Genomic DNA, 23,846 nt, shown 5'->3' with positions numbered 1-23,846 from the left:
GGTGGGCGTGTATGTACGTGTTGCGTGTCACGCTGTAAGTCAGGCATAAGCGTTGGAGATTTGTCCGGAGATTTCGTTTTCCGACCTTTTCTCTGTACCCTCCCTTTCCCATTTCCCCGCCGCTCACAATAGCGCATAATAAATCACGGTGACGGCCCGGCGCGCAATTATAGAAATATTTTTACTTAATCGTAATTATCCGCCTACTCGTTGCTGTTGCAATAAGCGCTTCTAAAGCAATCGCGCTTGAACCTCTCGGTTCGCTGTCGATCCGGCTTGATCTATCAATCGTGGCCATAAGGGCATCGCTGTCATCGATCGTATTATAAGCGTGACAAACCGTATCGGCCATCCATCTTCCTCGCTCATAATCTGTCCGGCGAGAGGAAACAAAAAAATTCCGCACAAAAAAATAATATGTCGCGATAATAATGTTGCGTTTGCGCTGCGCTAATAATAGTAAGCAAGTAGGTTAATTGACTTAGCTAGATGTAAGCCAGCACAATTACTTTAACGTACTTTAATGCACAGACGAGAATAGATATTCATTGACGCTAATGTCATCATCCGCGCTTGTAGAACGGCTTAAGATGATTCTGTAAAATACGATCTATGGACAAGCAAGGAGATCTAATTAAGCGAGTATCCTGAAAACGCTATCCCGCCCTTGTACCCTCCTTGGCAACAATGCCTTATTATATCAACCCAATGAAATGGCGCGGACATAAAAAGAAAAGCATAATTACTGTATAGGGGTTGCCATGGAACGACCCCTGCGTTACAGTACACCAGAAGTGCCCCATGGGACAGCGGCGGGATTGGAGAGGGATAGAATGCAGGCGGGGCTACCAATAAGAAAAATCGTTTAATTTAATAACCCATCAAAAATATTTTCATCGCTCGCTGGCGGACGAGCGCGGACGCTCGTGGAAAAACGGGCGACTTATCAACTAGAGAAAGAGGGAGAAAGGACAAAAAAAGAGAGAAAGAAGAGGAGAGGAAAGGAGAGTCGGTTAATGCAAGCTGCCTTAAGCTCTTAACGACGGCCAATTATTTCCGTTAAGACGACCACTCGACGAGTAGCTGCTAACGAGACGTTATTCCTTCGTCTTCCTGCTTTAACGATGAATTCCGTAGTCTTGCGGAACGCAGGAAAGGAACGCGGGAAAGAAATCGAGATAGTATTTACATAGCCGCGGAATAAAGATGCGCGAATTATACGTGACAAGTTGAGAAATGCGTAGCTCCCGTCTATTGGTCGAGACAGGCGCGCGATAACGACGTAGACAATTCGAGTGACGACGTCCGCAGGCGGGAATCGAGTCTCGAGAGCGGCGAGAAGCGCGCGTTATCATTTGAATCACGCGAGAATCTCGCCGGAGAGGAAGATGCTTCGGGGTACCAATTAACTTAAAAATTAATTAGCATTTTACGAGTGGCCCAATTAAAATGGCACAATGAGGCGTACGGGGCTGAGCGCGTCGGAATCGATGACGCAGATGCGGACGAGATGAGACGCGAGGAGAGAAACCGGAAAGTAGAAAAAAGAGAGAGAGAAAGAGAAAAAAATCCTTAGGTCTCAGAGCACGATTAATGAGCAGATTTAGAATTTTCTCGCGGTCTGGTGATAAGAGGTCGAGCCGGCGCTTTTAAAATCCGAAATAATCCTTGTAATTATCAAATCCGGGTGTAGCTCCCCATAGAGCATCCTCGAAAGGATCCTGACTCCTCATTACTGCCGGCATCAAAAGGACCTCTTTCTTGCCCGCTTCTGTTTCCTTCGTCCGCGGCGGAAAAGAAAGTCGTAAAAGAGCCACGTCGGAGATAAACGCGAGCGACAAATTGCAACAAATCCATGGAAACGGTCGTCGCGACGACGAAGGAGCGACGCTCGGCACCGCATTAAGACGGGCCCGCGAAAAATACGGAGAAAGAGTTCATAATAACAGGCGCTATCAGAACGAATGGCCATCTCGCAGTAGAGTTTCGGACGAGTTCTGATGCGACGGCAGAATAGGGACGGAAGCGTTAATTACTGAAGTTTACGAGCTCCCGGAACGAGAGGGCGAATTAGTATGCTAATTTTTCCGCCTCCTCGTACGCTGGCGGACTTTTACGATTTCTGATGATTTTATGCGGCGTCTCGTGCCGAAAGCTCTACCTGTCACGTCTCGTTTCTACGATCGTAACGCAATTCTAAACTTCCAAGCGCGTCTATTAAACAAAGAATATTAACAAAGCACATGTTCACATTTATATATAATTTTAGCATTTTGAAAAAAGAATTTCGAAATAACTTTCTCGATTTGAATAAAATTCTTCTCGACGGTTCTCTGACGATACTCTGTCATTTTGTCAATAATCCGAGCATCAAACTATGCATCAATATTAACAGTAGATTAAGCTGTAATGTACGCGTAGAGAGAAACCAAATATTAGCGACTCGGCTGAATTAACGGTCGACATAATATCGCGCCGAGTAAATAGCAAGGAAGCAAGAGTAAATGCAATATATACATGACGGCATCATCCCGTTCGCTTTTAGCCCGATCCGTCCCCCGCGAGCCCCGCGAACGGCGGACGCTATCTATTGTTTCTGCCGTACGCCCGCATATCCAGAGCGATATATCTTTTCGACCCTCTTATTGCTGGGGGTAGTTTGTCATGTTAATTTCGCGAGACTCGCGCGAGGGTGGCCGAGCGGGGCTTTTAACGCACTGCCACCGTCCCAGCGGTAGGCGGCGGCGGCGGCGGCGGCTGCTTTCTCCGCTCTTCCACCCGCCTCCATTCGTCCAAGCCGCCGCCGCAGCGAGATGCAAATCTGCCCGACGCCGATGAAAGGGTTAACTGAACTGCCGGCCATTAATATGCTAATAGTTTTCGAGTCTCGCGATTCCGGCTTATGAGAGTGATTATCGCCGCGTAATGACCCAGAAACGCTTTTTCCGGAAGGGTACTCCCCGTCCTCCGCCCCCAAAAGCGCGCCCACCTATATCACTCTGACGCGCTGTTATGCGGTTTTCCAATGCGATGGTTTACGGCCCGCCGTAAACCACCACGCGCAGATTATCACCCCGAGTCACATCCCGAGAATAATAGTCAGCGGAGAAATTCAACGGAGAAATTAATCAATTTCTTCAAAGGATCTATTAAATTTAATCTCGTGTCCGTCACGTTTTGTTAACGAATCAAATATTTTCATATTATTCACGACTTGGAGCACGCTGTCAGCTGACCAGCATTACGCTAAAGATGCGGGTGGTGATAAAGATCCATTGAGCGTCGGACACGTGATCGCACAGACGCGTGACGCTGTCCATCACAATGGCATATTCTCAACGTTACAAAATAAACGAGAGGGGAGGATTTCCTACGAGCATCCGTATTGCCCGGTGGCTGACCTCGTTATCGCGCCTATGAAGTTTCACGATCGATTAAAAAAAATATCGCCCTTTGAGTTTTCGAGCCCCTTTTATCGCGAGAAAACGCAGAAGCGCTTTAACATCCGGTCGTAAAAAAAAAAGGCGCCGCGTACGATCGAGTGCCGTAATGCGCGGTAAACTTGGCGGAGTGTAGGGCATGGCTCTGCGAAATATCCGTGTAGCCACACCGGCTCGCGACCGATACGTGATCTCGTTACTGCGGCGGCTTAAAACTTCGCCATCGGCGTTGCAATTCCGTCAGCGCGGCGCCCGAGAACGGCGGCGGGCAACGAGCGATGAAAAAAATCCTTTTCCCGAGTTTAAGCCTCCCTTTCTCTCTCTCTCTCGTTCTCTTTCTCTCTCTCTCTCTCTCTCTCTCTCTCTCTCTTTTTTTTTTTTTTTATATGCGCAAGCCACGTGAAAGCGCTTTACGCTCGACCACCGCCGATCTCCGAGGGTGTCAATCTTGAAAACTCGTAAAGCCGAATGAGATTCACGCTCTAATCCGACAGATGATTAAACCTTGGTTTATTGCTGCGTTGGCGTTACGATGTTGCGAGAGGGGGTTTCGCGTAGGGTGCAATCGGAATTTCTCAACGTGCGTGCTTCTCCATCAGTCGCGTTACCAGCGATAGCTTGTACCGCTCCATCGATCGCTCTTCGCGCGCGAGAGATTAGGCACGTATCTACCGGGTTGTTCGATTGTTGTAAATTGTAGCCGAAAGCTACAATTTCCAGCGTCGCCGAAATACCGGAATTGTAAGTGCCCGAGAACACGTACTTTATGACAATATAAAAATTTTGTATGATTTGATACAAATATAAATATAATTAATTTTGTATAAGTGTTTATAAAACAGTCGTCTAAAAAAATTTTATACTAATATTGTCTCGTTGACTAAATATTCATTTAGGCATAAGTGATTATTTATATATTGTGTGGCGTGTAACTTTTGTTACAACTGGAGAGAAAAGAATTTAATTATGATAAATTCGCCCGTAAATACGCGATTTTGTGTTTTGCATTCAAAAGTTGCATCGCAGCGCGCAATAATCGCCCGAAAAGGATAAAGTGCCGCGCAATCATGCGATTTCGCAAGGTATGAATACTGAAATAGACTCTGCAAATGCGATGATGGTGGAACGTAAAGCACGGTACGGCACATAAGTTGCCTATCTTCTCTCGACACTCGGCACCGGCTTTATGCGTCGGTCATAAACACGAATTAATTTCAATCGTTCTATGCGCGCACCTACGTGAGCACGTTTGCGCGACGTGGCGCGTATACGTGTTACCGGCGTGTGCGCGAGTGTAAGTGCGCGATGAGGGGAGGCCAAACATAAAACAATAATGGCGAAACATAAACGACAAAGCACTTAACACTTGGCACTTAAACAACTGGCAAATTGCTCCCTTGTCAGTCCGGCCTTAACCGAGAATTTAGGTGCCGGAACTTGACGAACGACCGCATCCTAAATCGAAATAATCATCCGACGAATCACCTATTGTCTTTGTTTCGGACCAGTGTGGTTAATCTGACAAATATCCCCGAACAACAAGCCGCGAAACAATAAACCTGGTACGACGTGCTAACGCGTGTTCAATTCCTCGCAGGGTCATTTTCGACTTTTTGTTCTTACATATTAAATACATAACAAACACTTAAATATAGCGCAAATAATGTTCGAAAACAAGTTAAAAATTATTAATTGTTTAATTTTATCAATCAATTTTTGCATTTCGCAAATTAGAAATTAAAAAACTTTTAAATAGATTCAATGTACAAGAGAATGTGAGTTTAAATGTGAGAAATATTTGAGTACAGCAGTGTCATCAATTTTGTGCGTATTGCGGATTCACATGCGCTTGTGCGATCACTAGGAAAATTCGTAGGATCCGGCGCGATCGAGGGTCACAAGGGAGCCTATCGAGAAAAAAAATCTGTTCGATAAATTTCTCCTTTCATAAGACGTAATGAAAGTCAAATAGTGGTTTGGCACCCCGCGCAGTTTAAAACGTTTTTCAGAATAGCGAGGGGCGCGGGTGGCAAAGGGGGAAGTATGGGGACGAAGGAGAAGAGGGGGCATATGGTGTGTCGCCGCCCTTGGCGTGCGTATACGATGGCCCCCGCGAAAACCAGCACCCTTATTATCACCAGACAAGCCGAATTGTCGGTGGGGTGCGCGGAGCCGCTTTTTAATTTTACAATATCCCCATAAAATATTCGCCATAACAGTAAAACTAGACGGAGGCTAAGCCGTGATTTGCGAGCGGACGATATTGCGGCGCTCTTCTCCGTCCCCTCGCTCGGCGATCCTATCATTTCGTACGTTTCGCCGCCTCGTGCGATGAAAGAGACGCCCGCGCGGCGGAGAGGCTCTAACTAGCGACGAGTGCCCGTCGCTCGACAAGGGGACACCATCGACCGTTCTGCGGGATTAAGTGTACATCGTCGCGAAATCCGAAATCCAGACGAGGCCTCGGGGACAAACGACGGATTTCTCCGTCGGATTACGGAAAGCGCGAAATGGCCCAAGCCAACTGATCAAACAGACTCGGAACTGTCGATTAAGATGTTTGTACAGCCACGCCTTCGCGAGATTTCTGTCTCGTGATAAAGTACATAACATCGGCGTTCCGTATAAGCCACGGCAAGAGCATCTTTTCGTTTTCTCTTCGTACCTAAATATCAGTAGACGGATATTATATATATTTGTTCTCGCAGTCGATAAAAAAATGTATTAAAATTTTTAAAAATTTATTTTAAGATAAAACAATCTTATAACTCTAAATTCTGGTAGAATGGACGAGTCGTTAAAAGTTCGGGATAACGAAACAATATCCATAACTCCACGGACAGCGACATAAAGATACATCGATAACAAAAAATCCACAGAAAGGAATAACGGCAGGCTCGTAAAACCTAAACTCTATCTCTTTCGTGCGCGCGCGCGCGGCCTCCGAATCTTCCGGTATTATCGGCAATGGACTAGCCGTGTTTGCCGGTACAGCATCAGTGTCGGACGGAGCGAGACATAACATAAATACATAACGTCTATACGAACCGGTCATTATGCAATGGACGCAAAACCGTTTGACGAGAGCAAGCGGACGAGTGACGAGTAAACCGTTTTCCAGACGCGCATTACGCGGACGGCGTTCCGCCGTGAACGAGGAAATAAAACAAACCAGGGTTGGCGCGATAGCGTTGTGCCACTACAATACATATACATATCCGTGTGTGCGCGCGTGGCTATGTACCACTCCGATAAATGCATGAGATAACAGTACGAAGGTATATCATTATCTCGTACAGCGGTAAAACTTTCCGCTCCGGGCTCCGTTCGGACACAACCCCGCCGTCGCCCGTGAGAGGGGCAGACCGGCCGTGAATTTTTAATTTTTATCGTCCAAGGGACGACAAATCCATTCCGGATTCGCGATTCGAAGGAACGATAAAGGACGATCCGCAACCGCGCGCGCTTTTATTGTCGGATGAATCGCGCGATTCCGCGCCGCTAGGATTATACATTTTCGAGAGGTTTTAACCTCGCGGAGAAGGGGGCGGAAAACGATCGTTAATTTTTCATTCTTATCTTCGCGCGGCGTCGGATCGCGTCGCTATTGCGCAGAATGCACGGCGGAAGATGCTTCTCCGTAGATACGAAACGATTGCTTCGTCGCTAGCAATGGTCTCTGTTTTTTTTTTAAGTTTATTTGTCTCAAACTGAATTAAATTAAAATATAAAAAATATAAAAAAATTAATAATTCATGATTTATATATAAAAGTATATCGATTCTTCAGTCAATATTCAATATATAATATATAAAACTACTATGAATTAAAAACACAAAAAATGCTGGCTTGCAACGCATTGCATAAAAAAATATATAGCATTGCACTATGTTGTTTGACAATTAAATAATGACGGAGCCTTATTTTTGAACGGCGATGTCGCGCGAGGTGTAGCATTTTCGGGTCGTCGGTTGCCGGGTAACTCCTGGACGATCGAGGGACGATTGATGATCCCGGATGAGTGACGAGAGACAGATCGCTTCGTCGGGATACCACGAGGGAGGCTTAAACGAGTATTTATGCGCGTAAACGAAGGGAAGAGTTAGCGCGCACCGCCGGAAAATAAATAACGTCGCACACGCGCCCGGGGACGGGAAAATCCTGCGGCGCTTGCGTGTTCTGCAACGGTATGCAGTGTGTAAAATCTTTCTGCGTTGTGCCAGAGATTAGAGGAAGCGTACGCGAAGCGGAGATGTACAACCGGAGTGAATACGTGCAAGCGCACGATTGCTAAAAATAGTTGCGCTCCACGTACGCACAGTTCACGCTCAAATATTTCCACTGTGTGTTCTTTGATTAAAAATTATTATCGGTGGATTTAGCGCCACTAAAATATGTAGAGTCATTAAAAAAGCATCGAAAAAAGTTTATCATATTTGTTATTATTTGCATCCGTATTTCATTTCTTTTTTCAATTGAATAAAAAAATTTTTAGTGAATGCAGCATTGCAGCAATGTGGATGCAACATTGTAAAGTTTGTGACGGACGCGCAGCTTTGTACTACGATATTTTCGTCGCGATTGTGCGCATTAGCCTTCCAATAATCGCGAGGGGCTTTCGTTTCCGCGTAAGCATTATGCACGTGGACGTCATTAAGAGCTGGGCTTTAAAGCAGCCTTTAACACTTTACGACCTTTTGCGAGCAAAGCGTATGTTCCTCTGCGCGTAATGGTTCCTCATGAAAGCGCGTGCGCGTCGAATAAAAATCGGCTGCCTAACAAGCGCGCGTAAATACCACTTCGGCGATTCGATTAGATCGACGTAGATCCCTAAATTGCGCGTACAAATTAGCGAAAAATTACCGAGCGTATTTGCACAAGGTGGACACGCACATCGCTATCAGCGCTGAGATCGCGTAGCTGTGTGCAGTTTATAAAAGAGTTTGCACGCAATGACTGGCGGAAAATTAGGATTACGGCCGAAGCTTTTGCGCCACTTTTCAGGGAACTTTATTCAATTTATCAGCAACTCTTTTGTGTGGAATTTTTTTTCCGCGAGAACAGCTTGAAACGAGCACATCGAAGGCGAAAACATTGTGATAATCCCTCGACTCCGTAATTAACTGTTTCTTTCTTGTACTGCGTACTGCGCATCGTGTAACCCGATTAACCGCATTAAATCGTCAAGTCGTCAGCAAAAATTCTCGCGAGGGTTTAAGCCGAGATTCAGGGTTTCTCCCGCCCGGAGAATAACGTGAAGGTAATCATAATTCCTTGCTGGCTTGTCAGCAAAGAGACAATATTAATTATACTCCTGTAATAACCAGATGCACTCCGTGTGGCCTGTCCCTGTTTCTCTCTCACCCTTCCTTTCTCTCTCTCTCTCTCTCTCTCTCTCTCTTTCTCTTGACGCTAATATAAATGGCATTCATCAGCGGAGCGCGGGCACACTATAAACCATATATAAGATTCCATCAGCATATATCTCCCCGAGTATAATCCGCGGAGTGGGGACCTCGAGGGATTAAAAGGGGGGGTGGCGAGGGGGCCTGACGAAAGGAGGAGGCCTATTAACGAGTACATTAAAACGTATAAACCGCGCGACGTTCCCCGAAACGAGTCAGTCGCCGCGGTGTATTCTCCCGCCGGTAATTTACGAGGTACCAGAAACGTCTCCCTCCCCTCCCCTCCCCTCCCCCCTCCCGCCTTTCGCCCCTCTTGCCGTCTCCACCCGCCGGTTCCTTTCGCTCTGTCCATTTTTTATTGTTCTCCCGGTTGCCCCCGGTTTCCGACTCTCAGAACGCTCGTTGAACGCCTCCACCTTCTCCTCCCCCTCGCGCGAATCTCTTCAGTAAAGATGGTCGGTCGCCCGTTCTCTTTATTTCCCCGCTCATTCGACCTTTTCGGCGCGCCCGGCGAAAGAATTCACGAGCTTTAACGATTCCCGACCGAAGCCGGCTTACTGCGCGGACTTAAAAGATGTGGCGTGATTTTCAAGAGTAAAGGATCAGACGATGCACTTCGTCTTGCCGGTCTCGAGTAGCGTTTATTTCACGTCGTCGAACCGCGACGCGCTAATTCTTCCTTCCGATGCTTTTTAATTATATGATATTGACATGTGAATCAAATTTAACGATTATGCAAATATTTTTAATATACTGGTGAAAATGATATCTAAACTAAAATTACATATATCTTTTTATATTGCAGACAATTATTGACTTTTCTTTTTCTGGACGGCGAAAAAGCGATCGTGTAAAAGCTTCCAGCTGACAGACCGATCGCAATCGACGACTGACCGGGAGAATTCGATTATGGTTTGCTTTCTGATTGGGCTACGAGAGACAAACGATAAAATCTAACTTAATTAATCGATACTACGCCGAAGCGGACGCCGAGCGGAGGGATATCGCGCGGCGATGGCGGCGACCGCAAAAGGCACCTCGACAAATCGCCGATCAGATAGAGAGAGGCGGCTACAGTGCTTGCAGTTTTATAACGGTGGCGTAACCGCAGCGAGACGGCAGGACACCTGCGCGGTCCCACACCGATGCGGATCTACCGCGTGAGCGCAACCGGTCGTAATGGTGATTTAATTCCTAGCACGTGAGATCGTCGTCGTAGATGTCGTGCTTTTTAGGTGACTTAATGGCCACTTGACACACACGCTCCCGGGGGGGGGGGGGGGGGAGGAGCCGCGGCCGTGTTACACCCCGCAGGTGTTTTCGGGATATGCGCAGCGACATGTCATAACCCACCCCGCCCGTCGTTCTGTCAAGCGAAATAAGCGTGGCGATGACTTTTCCGCGCCACGTGCACCGTCCGAAGATTGATATCTGAATAAAACGTATAAGTTTTGTAGAATTTGGGGTGTTCTCGAGGGTGAACGTATGTAGAGAATTAATCTTGCGAAGTTTAATTCGAGCGATTCAGCGGTTTTATTCCTCGCGTATATACGCGTAGGGTCGTCCCGGCTGGGACAAAGAGTGAATCACCGTCAATCGGCATCAATATTTTGTCGGATATGAATTACGGTTAATTGGATGAGTTAAATCGGCGCAAATCGAATTCCAGAAGTCGAATAAAAATGCTATTTTTAAATTCATGAATTTCGACGAACTAGCGATGAATAAATTTTCGTTTCTCTCTCGCGAATTTCGGATACCAATTACCTTTTGAATCAGTTTAAACGACGGTGTTCTACCGGTTCCGAATCATTTTACAACGCGCTCTCATCGCCGATTCATGCGAATCGCGTCGCACGACGTCACTTGAAATTGTTTCATTATAATCGTTCGGTTCCCTAATTGTGCCCTTCGAGCCGGGATTCAATTATATCTCTCCCTCCGTCGCTCGCCCATCATATTTCACGTTCCAAATGGTCGCCGGATACGAGGAGCAAAAAAATTCGACGAGAAATGAAAAAAACCGTAGGCGCCGGACGATTTCGCGGAGGAAAGTGATTATGAGTGATACGCGGCAATATCCACCCTCAGCCATCGGACAGAAATTCACTTGCCGAGGAAATTAAAAACAGTCATCCAGCGCCGGGCCCGCTAATGGCGGGCATCGTTCATGTCAATATGGGCCATTGCCCGTATTACCATATTACGCTTAGGAAAGCCCCGGCGGCGCGTATTCGCCGGGTATTGCTTATAAATACCGGCAATTACAAAACGGGGTGGCTTCTCGTCTGCGTTCCTCCTCCCCCCCCCTCCCTCCGTCCACCTCACTCTCGACGTAGGATGGAAACTCGATTATATATAGTACGCGCTTGGGGGTTCCCTCTCGCAATCTCATTAACGCGTGCGAGTTTATCCGAGCATTACTTTTTTTAATTCTTCGCCGTATTCGCGTCCGCGGCAATCTCCGTCGTTCTCGGCCTTAAACTGCGTATCACCATATGCGGAATTCGACTCTGCCGGCCGCTATTATAGGAATAACGCACGATGATATTGCGCATGGAAATTAAACGGTAATTGCGAGGAGCGTTTCGCAAAAAGTCGCATGTCGGATTTAATATACTTTTATTTCAATAGTTACCGAAATGTAATTAATGCTGTATTTGATATTTTTCGATGATGTATTCCGTTGGTTAATAAAATGGAAAATTTAAATTACGCATTCTTCCGACGAGAGACCCGCCACATTCGATATCATCATTCCATTAAATAATACGTACGGAATCAGAGAGTGAGAGAAAGAGAGAGAGAGAGAGAGAGAGAACGGGAAAGAGGGATCGCGTGATTGCATTACCATCAATACATTATTATACGAACAAATACGCGTTTATTCGACGGACAAAATCGAAATGATCACGACGTATCCGGACAAATAAAATATTGCACTGTATACGCGACGGGCGAGCGCTCATTGCCGGCTGACATCGAGTCAATTTTGTACGGATCGCTGCGGAGTACGCACAATGGCAAAAACGGCACGTGCGGCCTCAAGACTTCCGATCAATTAACTCCACTTTCAATTCGTGGCGCGATTAGGGACGCGCCGTGCTCTTACTTGTTAGCCGTGTAACCACCTCCCCATTTTTTCTGTCTCCCCCTCCCCTCCCGGCGCGCGAACACGCCACCCTCTTAGCGCCCCTTTAGAAAAAGAGGATCGAAGCATATTGACGGCCGATGGCGTTCGACCGTGGCACGATACACGGTTACAAGAGTGCTCGAGGGATGCGAGAGTAAATATTAAAGGGCGCCGGAGTCATCGGGCCGATAATGATTGTCGCCAAGTATACATATAGCTCGTACCTGATGACTGTCGAGGAGACGAGGATTCGACAGCCCTGGGAAACACTTCAGAATTCGTCCGTGGCTATTCGGAGAACACCTCTCGAAAATACGTCAAGAAAAAATAACACGAGAACCTCCCATTGAGTTATTTCATGATTAGAGAACGATCAAATTTGAAGAATATATATTTACTTGTTCGGTTATCGAATATCGATACCGCTCGAGAAAGATGTTTATTCAAAAGATAATGCGACGGTGTTTTCTGCACAATATTATCTCACCGTTTCAGATTTACTTGGTATTACAGGTGAAGAATATTGTTACTAAAAATATACTCGGACACTCCATGTCGAAAGCAAAGAGTGTCGGGACGTTGATACTGTAAAGTACCTAAATATCTTATCCAAGATTCTTGATGGGAAAGAATCATTTATGGCAAGCGGCATCGCAAAGTCAATTAGCTGCAGCTATCGTAAATTACAAAAAGATGTAAGTACGACGGGATAATGGACTGACTCTGTCTCGCGTATGCATTTACATGATTGAATATTCATGGAAAATGCATAGAAGCGGCTAGCCGAGTCGTCCTTGCCTTGTTTGTGCGGAGACGATCCTAACTCTGTCGAAGCATAATATCGAGCGCGGTGCAAGAACCCGTTCAAGTATTATTCTTCGTCATGTATTCAGCGCGATGTGCAAGTAGCAATTTTGTTTTACTGTTTCCATACACTTATGGCAACTCGATTATCGAAGGAACAAAACATTTTTTACGATTTTTTTTTCCAGCGTCGCGTTTATAAACACGATAACTAAAATCGATAAAAAGGTATATAAAATGTCTATTTATTTCTAACTTCAATCAGATTCAAAGTAGATATTCTCACAACATTAAGCACAATTATAGACAGAAAAATCTATATACGTAAAATCATAAAAGCACTATAAACCGTCGTGTATAAAACATTCTCATACTTTTCCCAGAGGAAGCTAGCATCGCATTTCATTATCTGAAATTTCAAATATGTCGTACATCCTTTGTTTCACCGTAATTATCGGAAAGAATGACTAACTGCCGTTTACAACGCAAGCGTGCGCGTGCGGAGACACGCAGGTAGACGCGTGCGGTATATGCGCTCTGAAAAAGCGGAGGCCTTAATAATAGCATGCGTTTCACACTGCGCCGCCCGGGTAAACTTTACAAAATATCACACCGAGGGGGGCAAAAGCACGGCGTTCTCTCTGCGAGACGTGGCCGGCAAATGAATCAGAAAATAGCGGCGGGAGCTTCCCACACGTGTCAAGTCACGTGTTAGATAATTAGATATTCTTTAGGCCGTGCGTTAGATCGCGCATGGTATTACATTAAGTCGGACTTGGACTCCTCGCCGATCGAGTCTCTCTCACCCCCCGCTTCGCGAGTTTTCTCAAAAGCGTCGCTTCTTTACATCGATCATCGATAGATCTAATGGTCGGATAGCGTGCTGGGCGGCATTGAAATATCGTTTGACTCATCGGCTCTCATCTCCGATCGGAAGTCGTACCACGCCTCACAAACTATTTCTCACCGAGGCAATAACGGGAAATTAATTACAGTAATGCATACATTTTACAACATGTGGAAAATAATGCCGCTCACAAAACGCACTTCTACAAAAGTAGAATATATTATACAAGAAAGTTATCGAGTCACGCAAAATTAAATATGTTATTGCAAAATAACGACTGCACTCTGCATTACATAACTCGCCCGATAATGCAATATCGCAATTATTCAGCAATCGAAAAGTTACCACGGCTAATGAAAACTCGACGGACGACGTACACGATTAATATTTCACGCACATACGACTACAAAATGTGAAGTGCAGAGGGAAAATTATAACATAACATGATTTAGCCTGGAATAACCGTCGACCGTTACAACGTTGCGGACGGGGTGGAAATATATTATCGCGAATATTCTGTCCATCCGAAATTTATATCGGTCAGTGAAAGTACAACGAGTCGCGAGTAGACGAAACACGTGTATATACATCGCGCCGTTTAAATCGCTGGACGGCGATGGATACGTTTGACAGTAACGCGGTTTGCGTTAAACGATATGATTCGGATTAAACAAGCCAATGGGTGGAGGAAATTTTGGTTCAGCGGTGTAAAATGGCATTTTGTAATGCACGAACGTTGCGGTATGGCCTCGACTTGGGGATTAATGCATCGTGGGCTTTACATTTCATTGGCTCGCGGGTTCGACTCCCGTTCGCGTTTATACGCACATAAATGGAGGCGTTAAACCGACTGCCTGACAACTCTGATAATTGCCTCGCGCGTAAAACCCGTTACGAGCCTTGTTTGTCACTTTCGCGAACGTATATTACCGCGTTACCGTATATCCTGCCCCCCCCCCCCTCTCCTCATCCCTCTTGGGCGCTCGACTTTATCAACTCTCGAAATGGGATCGAGACTTCTTACACCATTCCATTCGATTGAATCTTTCAGGAAAGACTAATAAGGTGTTTCCGCGGTGGAATAATGCATTTACGACATGTTTATTTCATTTGTCAATAGCTTGAAATAATTTCAAGTCTATTAACCTTTAAGATGCACAAGACTCTCCATGTATTTTTATTTCAATACTAAATTGTAAGCTATTATCGAATTTTTGCTTTACATTTTTAACTAATTTGCAATTTATAAGTGGAGAAAATGATAAATTATCTCGTTTAATTCAGAGAATTTCAATTTCAAAAGTCAGCGCTATGGCAAACATTTTTCACAGCAGCTGTCGCAGTATTGTATTTTATCGGAGAAATTTATTTTCCAGGCGTGCACTGTCATCAGATGAAGACGACGTCGTTAATTTATCGATGTGACATTTGTACAGTTCGATTATTCCGTGCGTTGTAACGTTGCCAATTACAATCCGCTATCTCTCTCCGTTGTGCGCCACGCGCTGCACGTACCATAAACTAGTAACCGTCAGTCAAACACGACCAACGCGCGTAATACAGAAATAAATAATTACGGATGTATTACGACTTGTGATGCAATGCAAATTATGCGCTTTCGTGTCGCATTAGACACTGCGGTTGAGCCGAGCACTGTCCCGCACTTACGTGAAATTAATGTAAACACGCACGGCAGTTACACATATGTACGCGTCCGTCTATTACGGCTGTCGGACGCACGCGGCACTCGTCGACTCCTACGCAAACAGTATTGTTTGGACACGATTACGGGAAGAAATCGAAACTGCCCCATGGAATAACAAACGACGGTAAGATTACGCGCGCGCAGTATTACGTCCGCACGTGTCGTAATTTATCGAGATGATCGACTACCGAAATAAGCCGGACATGCTCATCGTGCGTGGTTTTACCAATAGACTCTAATCAAAATACAATACCACATTATGGTTCAGCCAGAAATAGCAACAACGATCCTTTTGTAAGAGGAATAGTATAATCAAATACATTCAGCTGAATAGATAGAAATGTCCAAGGGATAAATTGCTGACTAAAACTGTGTATACTAAATGCACATCAATGCCCAAGTTTCGAGTGTTAATACAGAATTTTCCAAATCATGTTTACTAATGCTCTTATAACATCAAGCAATATGTAATCAAATTTTATTTATCTTAGTGTTTTCTATTTAATATTCTATTATTTTTTTGCATTTATTACAGCACGTACAATCTGAAACACTTTACATAACAAGCTTAATAAGCTTGAATTAAAGGCACGTGCGAGAAATAAGTCGATTACACGCGATAATCAATGTCACGCATGTCGAATTCGAAGTAGATTATTTCTATTTCTGGCTGAATCGTAATGCGCACTATATTTTGATTAGAAAAGCGTATTCTGCATATTAATGCAGAGCTATCATTTATTAAAGCTAAAATAAAACTAAATGAAAAAATTTTAAAACTTGAAATTCATTATTAAAACTATCGTTTTGCGAAAATCTGTTAAAAATGTTCCTACATCATATTATTTCTCATATACATTTCTAAATTAAATAAGATAATAAGACTTAAATTTATATACATTGTTTACTATCTCAAATAAAAATTTTTAAATTATTGTAATAAATAGTTTTGTAATAAATAGCTGTAATAAATAGCAAAACTCATAGCTTACAAAAGATAGCTTTGCATCCATATTAAGCCAGCCCTTCCACCACCGCTAAGAAAGTTCGCATTTGTTGCGATTAATTACTTACCGCAATGTTTCTCCGACATCACCTGATGCCTCCTAGGCCTCCTCCTCCTCTCAGTAGATGTGGCACTCACACGCGATTAACAATCACGCTCGCATTGCTCGCGAGCCTACTCGGTCACTAAAATCGCGCGAAACTATTACGGCACTCCCGCACTACCGATATTTGCGAGATACATTTTATTGCATTACGACGGAATAATGAATCACTAACACCGAGGTAACATAACAGTTCACCTGTAAAATACAAAAAATGTTTACAATTACAACAACGTCCAAAACAAAACTACAGTATAACTTAATAATAATGATAAGTGGAAAGAAGTCGGTAGATTTTAAAAGCTTGTGAATGGTAAAGAAAATTTTTTTCCTTGGATTGTAAATTAATTAAATGGAAATTATATGCGATGTTATGTGTGCTTGTCAGATGACATATCAATTTCATATGTACTTAATAAAACGTATACTTAATAAACGTACATATAATGCTAGTGTAATGCTAGCGCATATTCAATGGATTAGTAATTACTTGAGGCGTGTATAAATAAATAAAAAATATATATCTATTCATTTAAATAACAGAATAAATTGTTAAGTAAAAATTATAATTAATTTACTATATATTTATAATTTACTCATGTATTATATACTTTTCCTGTTGCGATTCCCCAGGAAGATTAAAGAAGTATCGTGACATTAAATGAAAGTGTAAGAAATGATTTCCAGCTAACCACCATCGGTTTTCACCCCTTTCAACGAACTTCCACTCAGCAAGTGATTAAAAATAATTACGTTTCGTCAATCGCATTGCACCCTTCTAACTTGCGTAATGAGCATCCAGTTGTTGGGAAGAAAAAAAATTACGACAAGCTTGTAAACTCTACCGATTTATAGAAACAAAATCTACGCTCTATTACTACAATAATGCTCGTAAATATATATTTCACTAAAAATAGATTATGTATATAAATTAAGGTAAGCATTTATTAAACTCCGCGATCATTCGTAGGTACATGTTTGTTCAATTCGCTCCTATGAAAACATTTGTTCAAATGCAGATATGGCGCATTCTACTCGGCGAAGGATAATCGAACTTCCGCAACGAGAGAGACGGAGGCTGAATACTTGCGCAAACAAGGGTGGCTCTCATGTTAAATCACGAGGTAACTTCGAGAGCCAGCTAGCTAGCTAGCTCTCGCTCGTACATCGTCGAATCAGAAACTACCACGAACCCCCGAGAACATTGAACTGAATGGATTCCCGCGGAGTTTGGAAATGCCGGGGCTAATTAACAATTACGACGTGGGGGAGGCCACGGCGGCTATTCATAATCATAATCGACGGGCCATGGAGACTCCACGGAGTCTATTGTTAGCAGCTTCCGTCGCGTCGCTTCCGACAAAAGACTACGTCGTGTCTGTGGTTATCCTCAGCGAGTGATGTGCCTTGTCTCGGTCTTTGTTGATATTGCGTTCTGTCTGGGATATGGCGATGGGTTATTCACATAATTGATTATACAAATCTTATAAAGGCATACGCTCGCATCTTGAATTATAAAGGCATACACTCGCCTTCTACGGTGTAGAAATTTAATAGAAGGTTATCTATTTCAAAATCCTAAACCTTGAAGCAAGAGAGAGAGAATTGTAAAATTTACACACAAAAATGAGATTTTAAGTTTCAATATTATATTTTATATTTATATCGTTATGCCAAAATAATTTCACGTAAACGTCATTTGTTACTGCAAAATATTTCCGCTTTCAGGGGAGCTTAATGGATTTTATTCAATTTTGCGAACGGTTGCATGCAAAATATGACGTGGCGCGTTTATACAGAATCGACCGGCGAGTGATACGCGAATAGAGAGCAATCAACCTGGCATATTGATAGTCTCTCAGGGATGCATGGAGTTTCGCGATGGATGCTCAGTGTTTACAGGGAAAAATTCGATGCTTTCCATTAAAGGAGGGTGCACGTGAAATGCGGTCCACTCGCGTTCCAACAGTTTCCCCCTTTTCACGCATCAGAAGCATTTTGCGTGTAACGTAAGAGCTCGTTAAACACAATAAAAAAAAAAAAAGAAAACTGATGAAGTGGCTGTGTTTTCTGTTAACGTAGCGCGTATCAATTTACATTTACGAAAGCCGATAATATATACGCGATAAACTGAAGTACCTCGAAAAATGCTTTGAAAAAGTTGAAAGCTTCCAAGCTTGGCAAATAATAGAGTTAATCCATTTTCCGGGCGCTGCGATTAAGTTCATTCCCCGTCTAACGAGAAAACGACGCAATCTTCGGAAAGTTGGAAGGAACCGAACGGCGACTGCTATACCGCGGCCGGCTTCTTTCAATCTCCATCGAAGCGATTCGACGGTTTAATCAATCGCACTTGGCGCAATTAAATTTCTTTAACGAGGCTGGCAGTTCTGGAAAATTAACGGAGCCCAACTCGCTGGCCGCATAGATTAAAATCGCTTGTTCTACGTGAATAAAGGTCTCTCTATATTCTCTCTCGCCATTACCATTACCACCCTTTCTCTTCCTCTCTATCTCTCGCATCTTTGTTAAAATCACCCCCTGTTCGCACCGAATATCAGAGCCGCCACCGCGGTCTCCGCAATATCGTAAGTAATTAAACAATTTGCCTACAGATGGAGTTTTTAGCCGAAGCATTTCACGCTTACTGCCATTCGGCGCGGCCCGACCCGCTCTCTCATCACTATGCATAACCACATTGCTCCTATATTAAAGCGTCCGGGCATCGCGACGCTAAAATGCTCGTGTGATTAAAAATGCTGTCGCGGAAATTCCGACATCAGCAGAATGTCAGACATGACCGCCCCCGGGAGTAGCGACGGCTGGGGCCCTTTACAACGTTCTCGCACGTCGACAACCTGTCGCGCGCGCTTGCACGCACCCAGAAAGCTCTCCACGCTCCGGTAATTAATCGCGGAAAGCGAGAAGTAAACGAGAGAGAGAGAGGGAGAATCGGTAAAGGGTGAATCGCGCGTACATCCTGTTTCGGCTTTGGTAATTTCGTCCGTTTGATGTAAGCTATAAATAAACCGCTTGTGCGTGCGTACGTGGTCAATGCGGTCGGACCGTGCAAAGGGGAACTATTCTTCGGCAAGATCGGTCATCGCATTCAGTGAAAAGCATGATCATGATCGTTTATTTCCTCCATTTTAGGAATAGATAGTCGCAATGCGTACGATGTCCTCTGTGCACGTCTTGTTGAAATAAAAGGAAACAAACAAGTCGCTTCCCTGCACCGTTAATTTTATTACCCGATTTTACACTCCGTTTTCGCAAATTAATCATCTATATTTAATGCTCCGAAAGGGAAAAACATGCGCGCACTGCAACATCCATTATGCATGTGGCGATTTTCGTTTAGTTAAAACTTTTTGCGACACATTCTGTGGAGAGGAACGACGGGTAGGTTAAATTCACCGGCGGAAGAAAATCCTGTGACGAAACATCACCCTCGTCGTCGCGGACGTTGAAACGGGATAGAAGAGGAAAGGATAAAGTTTTTTTTTTTCGTCTAACCTGTCGTACGGCAGTTAGCGTCCAACCACGAATGCTAAGCCTTACTACAAAACATCGCGTTATATAGGGTACGCCTTTTCCAGCGCTATCTGAATCTTTATGGGGCGGCTTAAATTACGGGGGTAAATAGTAAGGGCTGGCTTGGCTAGTCGTAATGGCAATGTCCGGACCGTCGTGTCACTTACCACCCCTCATCGCTGCCTACCACCGTCCACCGGAAAGGGTGGTACAATTCGCATGTAAATCGCAAGTACATTCTTGTCGACGTTGTGCGACGTTGAAAGAAGATAAGGGGCGACGACCGTGCTAGGGACGTCTTCTGAATGTCGCCCGTCTGTTCGCGAGATCTATTAATTCTCTATAATGCTGACATTCTCACTTCCGAGATAGAGTATCATTTTTCACATGATCTCTCGTTAACGTAAAAACTTAAGGATGCGTACAATGCGCGGTATGATACATCAAATTCGTCGTTAATTAATACATTAATAATATCGCAGTAAGTAAATTGTTAGTAACAAATTTGATCATTTTACTGTTAATTTGTTAACATTTGACTATCTGAGACATAAATAATGCGCATTGATAGTGTTAGGAATATTTTGCATAATGTATGGAAATAAAAAGAGCATGACAAATTAATAATTTCGCAAGAATGCAAATATCGTTTTTTTCCCAGCTTGATTAACTCTTGTCTGCGACGCGGAATTTATTCACGTCGTGTTATCAACACATTAGTATAATCGTGTCTCGACGGCGCGCTCTATCGCTACAACTTCCCGGACTGTTATGCGTGCTTCGCGTCATTCCGTCAAACGCGTCGCGGTGCCGCTGTGGAAGGTTTAAAAAAATAATTTACAACCCTTGAGAGATATAAAGCCTCGCGCTTGTATCAGTTACACGGTCTAGTGAAAAAGCGCACATCTGACATGACAAAGAACCGCAGAAAAATGTTTCTGTTGTCGGCTAAGATAAAAAGGGAGACAAGAAAACGTTAGCAGCGGGTTTCTTACAACCCTTTAACACGAAGGTATCGGTTGGTCGTGACAATACAACGGTGACCATAATAACAGTCGTGTGTACTGTTCTCTCAATCTTTTTAGGCCTACTGTGCGCTCGACGCTAAATAAAGAGATATTAAAATAACGTACGAATAGAGAGAAACACGGAAGAAATTTTATTGGAAATTTTAATATTCAAGCTTTGTAGTTTCAAAGGAGCATCTCATATATGCTAATATTTCTCTTGTAATTTAATTCGATTCAATATGTCCCTGCATGAGACGTCGTCTCCCTAATCCGTGTAATTGCAAATTTTCCTTAATCTCAACAAAATAAAATGTGATTGAAATTTACCAATCGCGCTTTGCTATTCAATAAAGTCTACTTCGAAAGAGATCAAAGGAACCGCTTTCAATGGAACGTCATGAACCACCTTGGAAACATTATATACCTATAAAAATCTCAGACGACACAAAGATGAAGTCCCGAGGGGATCTGGTTTCTCTTGGAAAATATCCCATCTCGATGAAGTCTGCTTTTGACGATTTGTTATACTTAACATCGTGTGATTTATACGCCGCAATCCTCAAACTTTTACCTTTCGCTTCACAACTGATTAATCGAGTACAAAAGAAAAAGATGACTCGACACAAATCCATATTGTATTGTACAGAACAGAGGAAACAAAAGAATCGGGAATTATTTACATTCGTTGATTATTTGACGAATAATAAGTCACAAGAAAAATATGAAGTGACCGGAGGGAAAATGACGAACTAAAACGCGACGGCTGATGCGCGTTTTAGTGCAATTACCGGCCGGTGACCAAAGCAGATCAAAAGGGAATTGATCACACGGAATATGTTATAGACGTTTGCGGACCGTACGACTCCGCGCGCGTACGATAGTCTCTATGAATATCGCAGCGGAGCGCAACGTAACCATGCCCACGGCTACGAGCCCGTTCAATCTTTTCAGCGGAGGACATACGCGGTCCGTAAACAGAGCTTTAATTTTCCTGTGCAAATACAAGCTCGACAACGTTCGCGTATACTGCGTATTTCTGACTTTGTCCATCAGCATGCATCATTAATATCCTTTTTCCGTATTAATATCTCACTGAAATGGATAATTAAAGCCGCGCCGCGCGATTTTTCCTTTCGCACATGTGAGTGATTGTATGTTTCGCGTTTTATTCCAAAATAAACCATTGCGCTGTCCAATTTAATATATTCCGCTTTAATTATTCGTTTTAATCTTTATAAAGGAATTGATATAAATCATCAAATATTTAAAAATGTAATCAACAAGTGATAGAAATCCTACGAATTTGTAATTAAATCTATAAATTGCTCTTGTATACTGTAGAATCATTATTACGGTAGAAAATTACTTTTAGTACTGTCGTTTAAGTTTATTTTACAATATGAGATTATCGATAAAAGTATAATGGACTCGTATCGGAATTATACACAATACAAAATGCAACTGACAAAGTGCGAATACGTTCGCGCGAATGGATGGAAGGAACGTTACATTCATCCCCAATGATATCAATTTTCAAAACCGTTACTCGATCATGACGTGCAAACGAGTGAAAAGATGAAGGAAGAACGATTTATCACGACGCCACACGTGTGATATCGGCCATCTGACTTGCAAAAGCGCGCGCGCGCCCGCTTACGGAGCGCAACGTCCTTTTTTTTCGAAAATGCAAATCATGCCGCGACACTCGGGACGCTCGCGGTGTCGCGCCGGAATAAATTGAGAAGAATGAACGGGAGACGGAGATGACATTCAAATTCGTGCGCCGAGAAAATGGCAAAAATATACATATGACACGCACCCTTCATACATCACGCGTAATTGGCTGGTATTCAGATATCGGGGAATTGAGTTTCGCCTTCATCCTGCATCGGGCCAAGGGGCATTTGCCTGCGAGAGTCAAAAGACCCCGGTTTCCATTATCCAGACATCCGTTATTATGTCGCGCTACCCGGAATGACTGGTCTACGACGGACAATCGGCTCGCCTCTTCCGACCGGGAATTTTGCAAATAGAACGCGCGATGAGCGTTGACAAAAATCGCACACACAATCCGCCGGCCGGACTTGACGGCCTATCGCGATATTCGTCACTGTTTGCCCCGAGTGTGCCCCGAAGTACTGTAAACAGAGTAGAAGCGGAACCGCGTCCAATCGTGCAAATGGTCAGACGTCCTCGTTAACATCTTGATCGCAGCCGACAAGCGTAAAAGCCAACGATCGATAATGTTCTACCCTTTTCACGTGTCTTCCCGGAAAGCGGAGTGAAAAGCGCGGTCGTCGTGGACAAAAGTGGATGCGAAGATGGCGACGAGTGACGTTCGTGTTTAACACGGTTGTCACCAGCGGATCACGACCAAAGCCGAACTGACCAGTGGTCAGTTCCCATAATACAGGAAGAGCTAATGCTCCGTGCGATCGACAATACGCGGCCGACCGAGCCGTTGTTTGGCAATCACGAGAGACCGGCCGACAACAATCGGTCTGCGATAAGCCACTCCCGGAACAATCCTAAGTACCGTGAGACGAGTCCTGCCGACGTGTCTTAGCGCGACCACGAGGATCGGCCACGACTAATTGACGCTCGTCAATTTGCGGAGCCGGTCAGCAAAGGGGTTTTCGACACGAATATACACACATGGGGGCACGCACGATGGAAATGATGGCCGCGAGACGAATGGAATGAATGACCGACGTCCGACACGTGGACGCTGTCCATCTTCATTTTCTGGAGACGGAGAATCCAGCTGCAGAGAGAAAAAAAGGGAGTCCGAAAGGGAGGATCGATGCGTTCCCAGGTGAAACTTGAAACCGGATGTAGCGAAATCAGGGTTCGGACTCG

At 44.1% G+C, this 23,846-nt stretch overlaps 1 protein-coding gene across 2 annotated transcripts in view; it reads right to left on the bottom strand.

The window, feature by feature from the left end:
• The window catches only part of LOC105672143 (uncharacterized), a 354,839-nt gene that overhangs the window by 198,907 nt on the left and 132,086 nt on the right, over positions 1-23,846 (bottom strand). For both annotated transcript variants that reach the window (XM_067353333.1, XM_067353334.1), the window contains one exon: positions 16,409-16,641. The gene's annotated coding sequence lies outside the window, so the exon portion shown is untranslated. The remainder of the gene's footprint in view (positions 1-16,408; positions 16,642-23,846) is intronic.

This window comes from Linepithema humile, chromosome 4 (assembly GCF_040581485.1).
Source record: "Linepithema humile isolate Giens D197 chromosome 4, Lhum_UNIL_v1.0, whole genome shotgun sequence".
NCBI classification, from domain to species: Eukaryota; Metazoa; Arthropoda; class Insecta; order Hymenoptera; family Formicidae; genus Linepithema; species Linepithema humile.
This window is presented reverse-complemented; position numbering and strand designations above follow the sequence as displayed.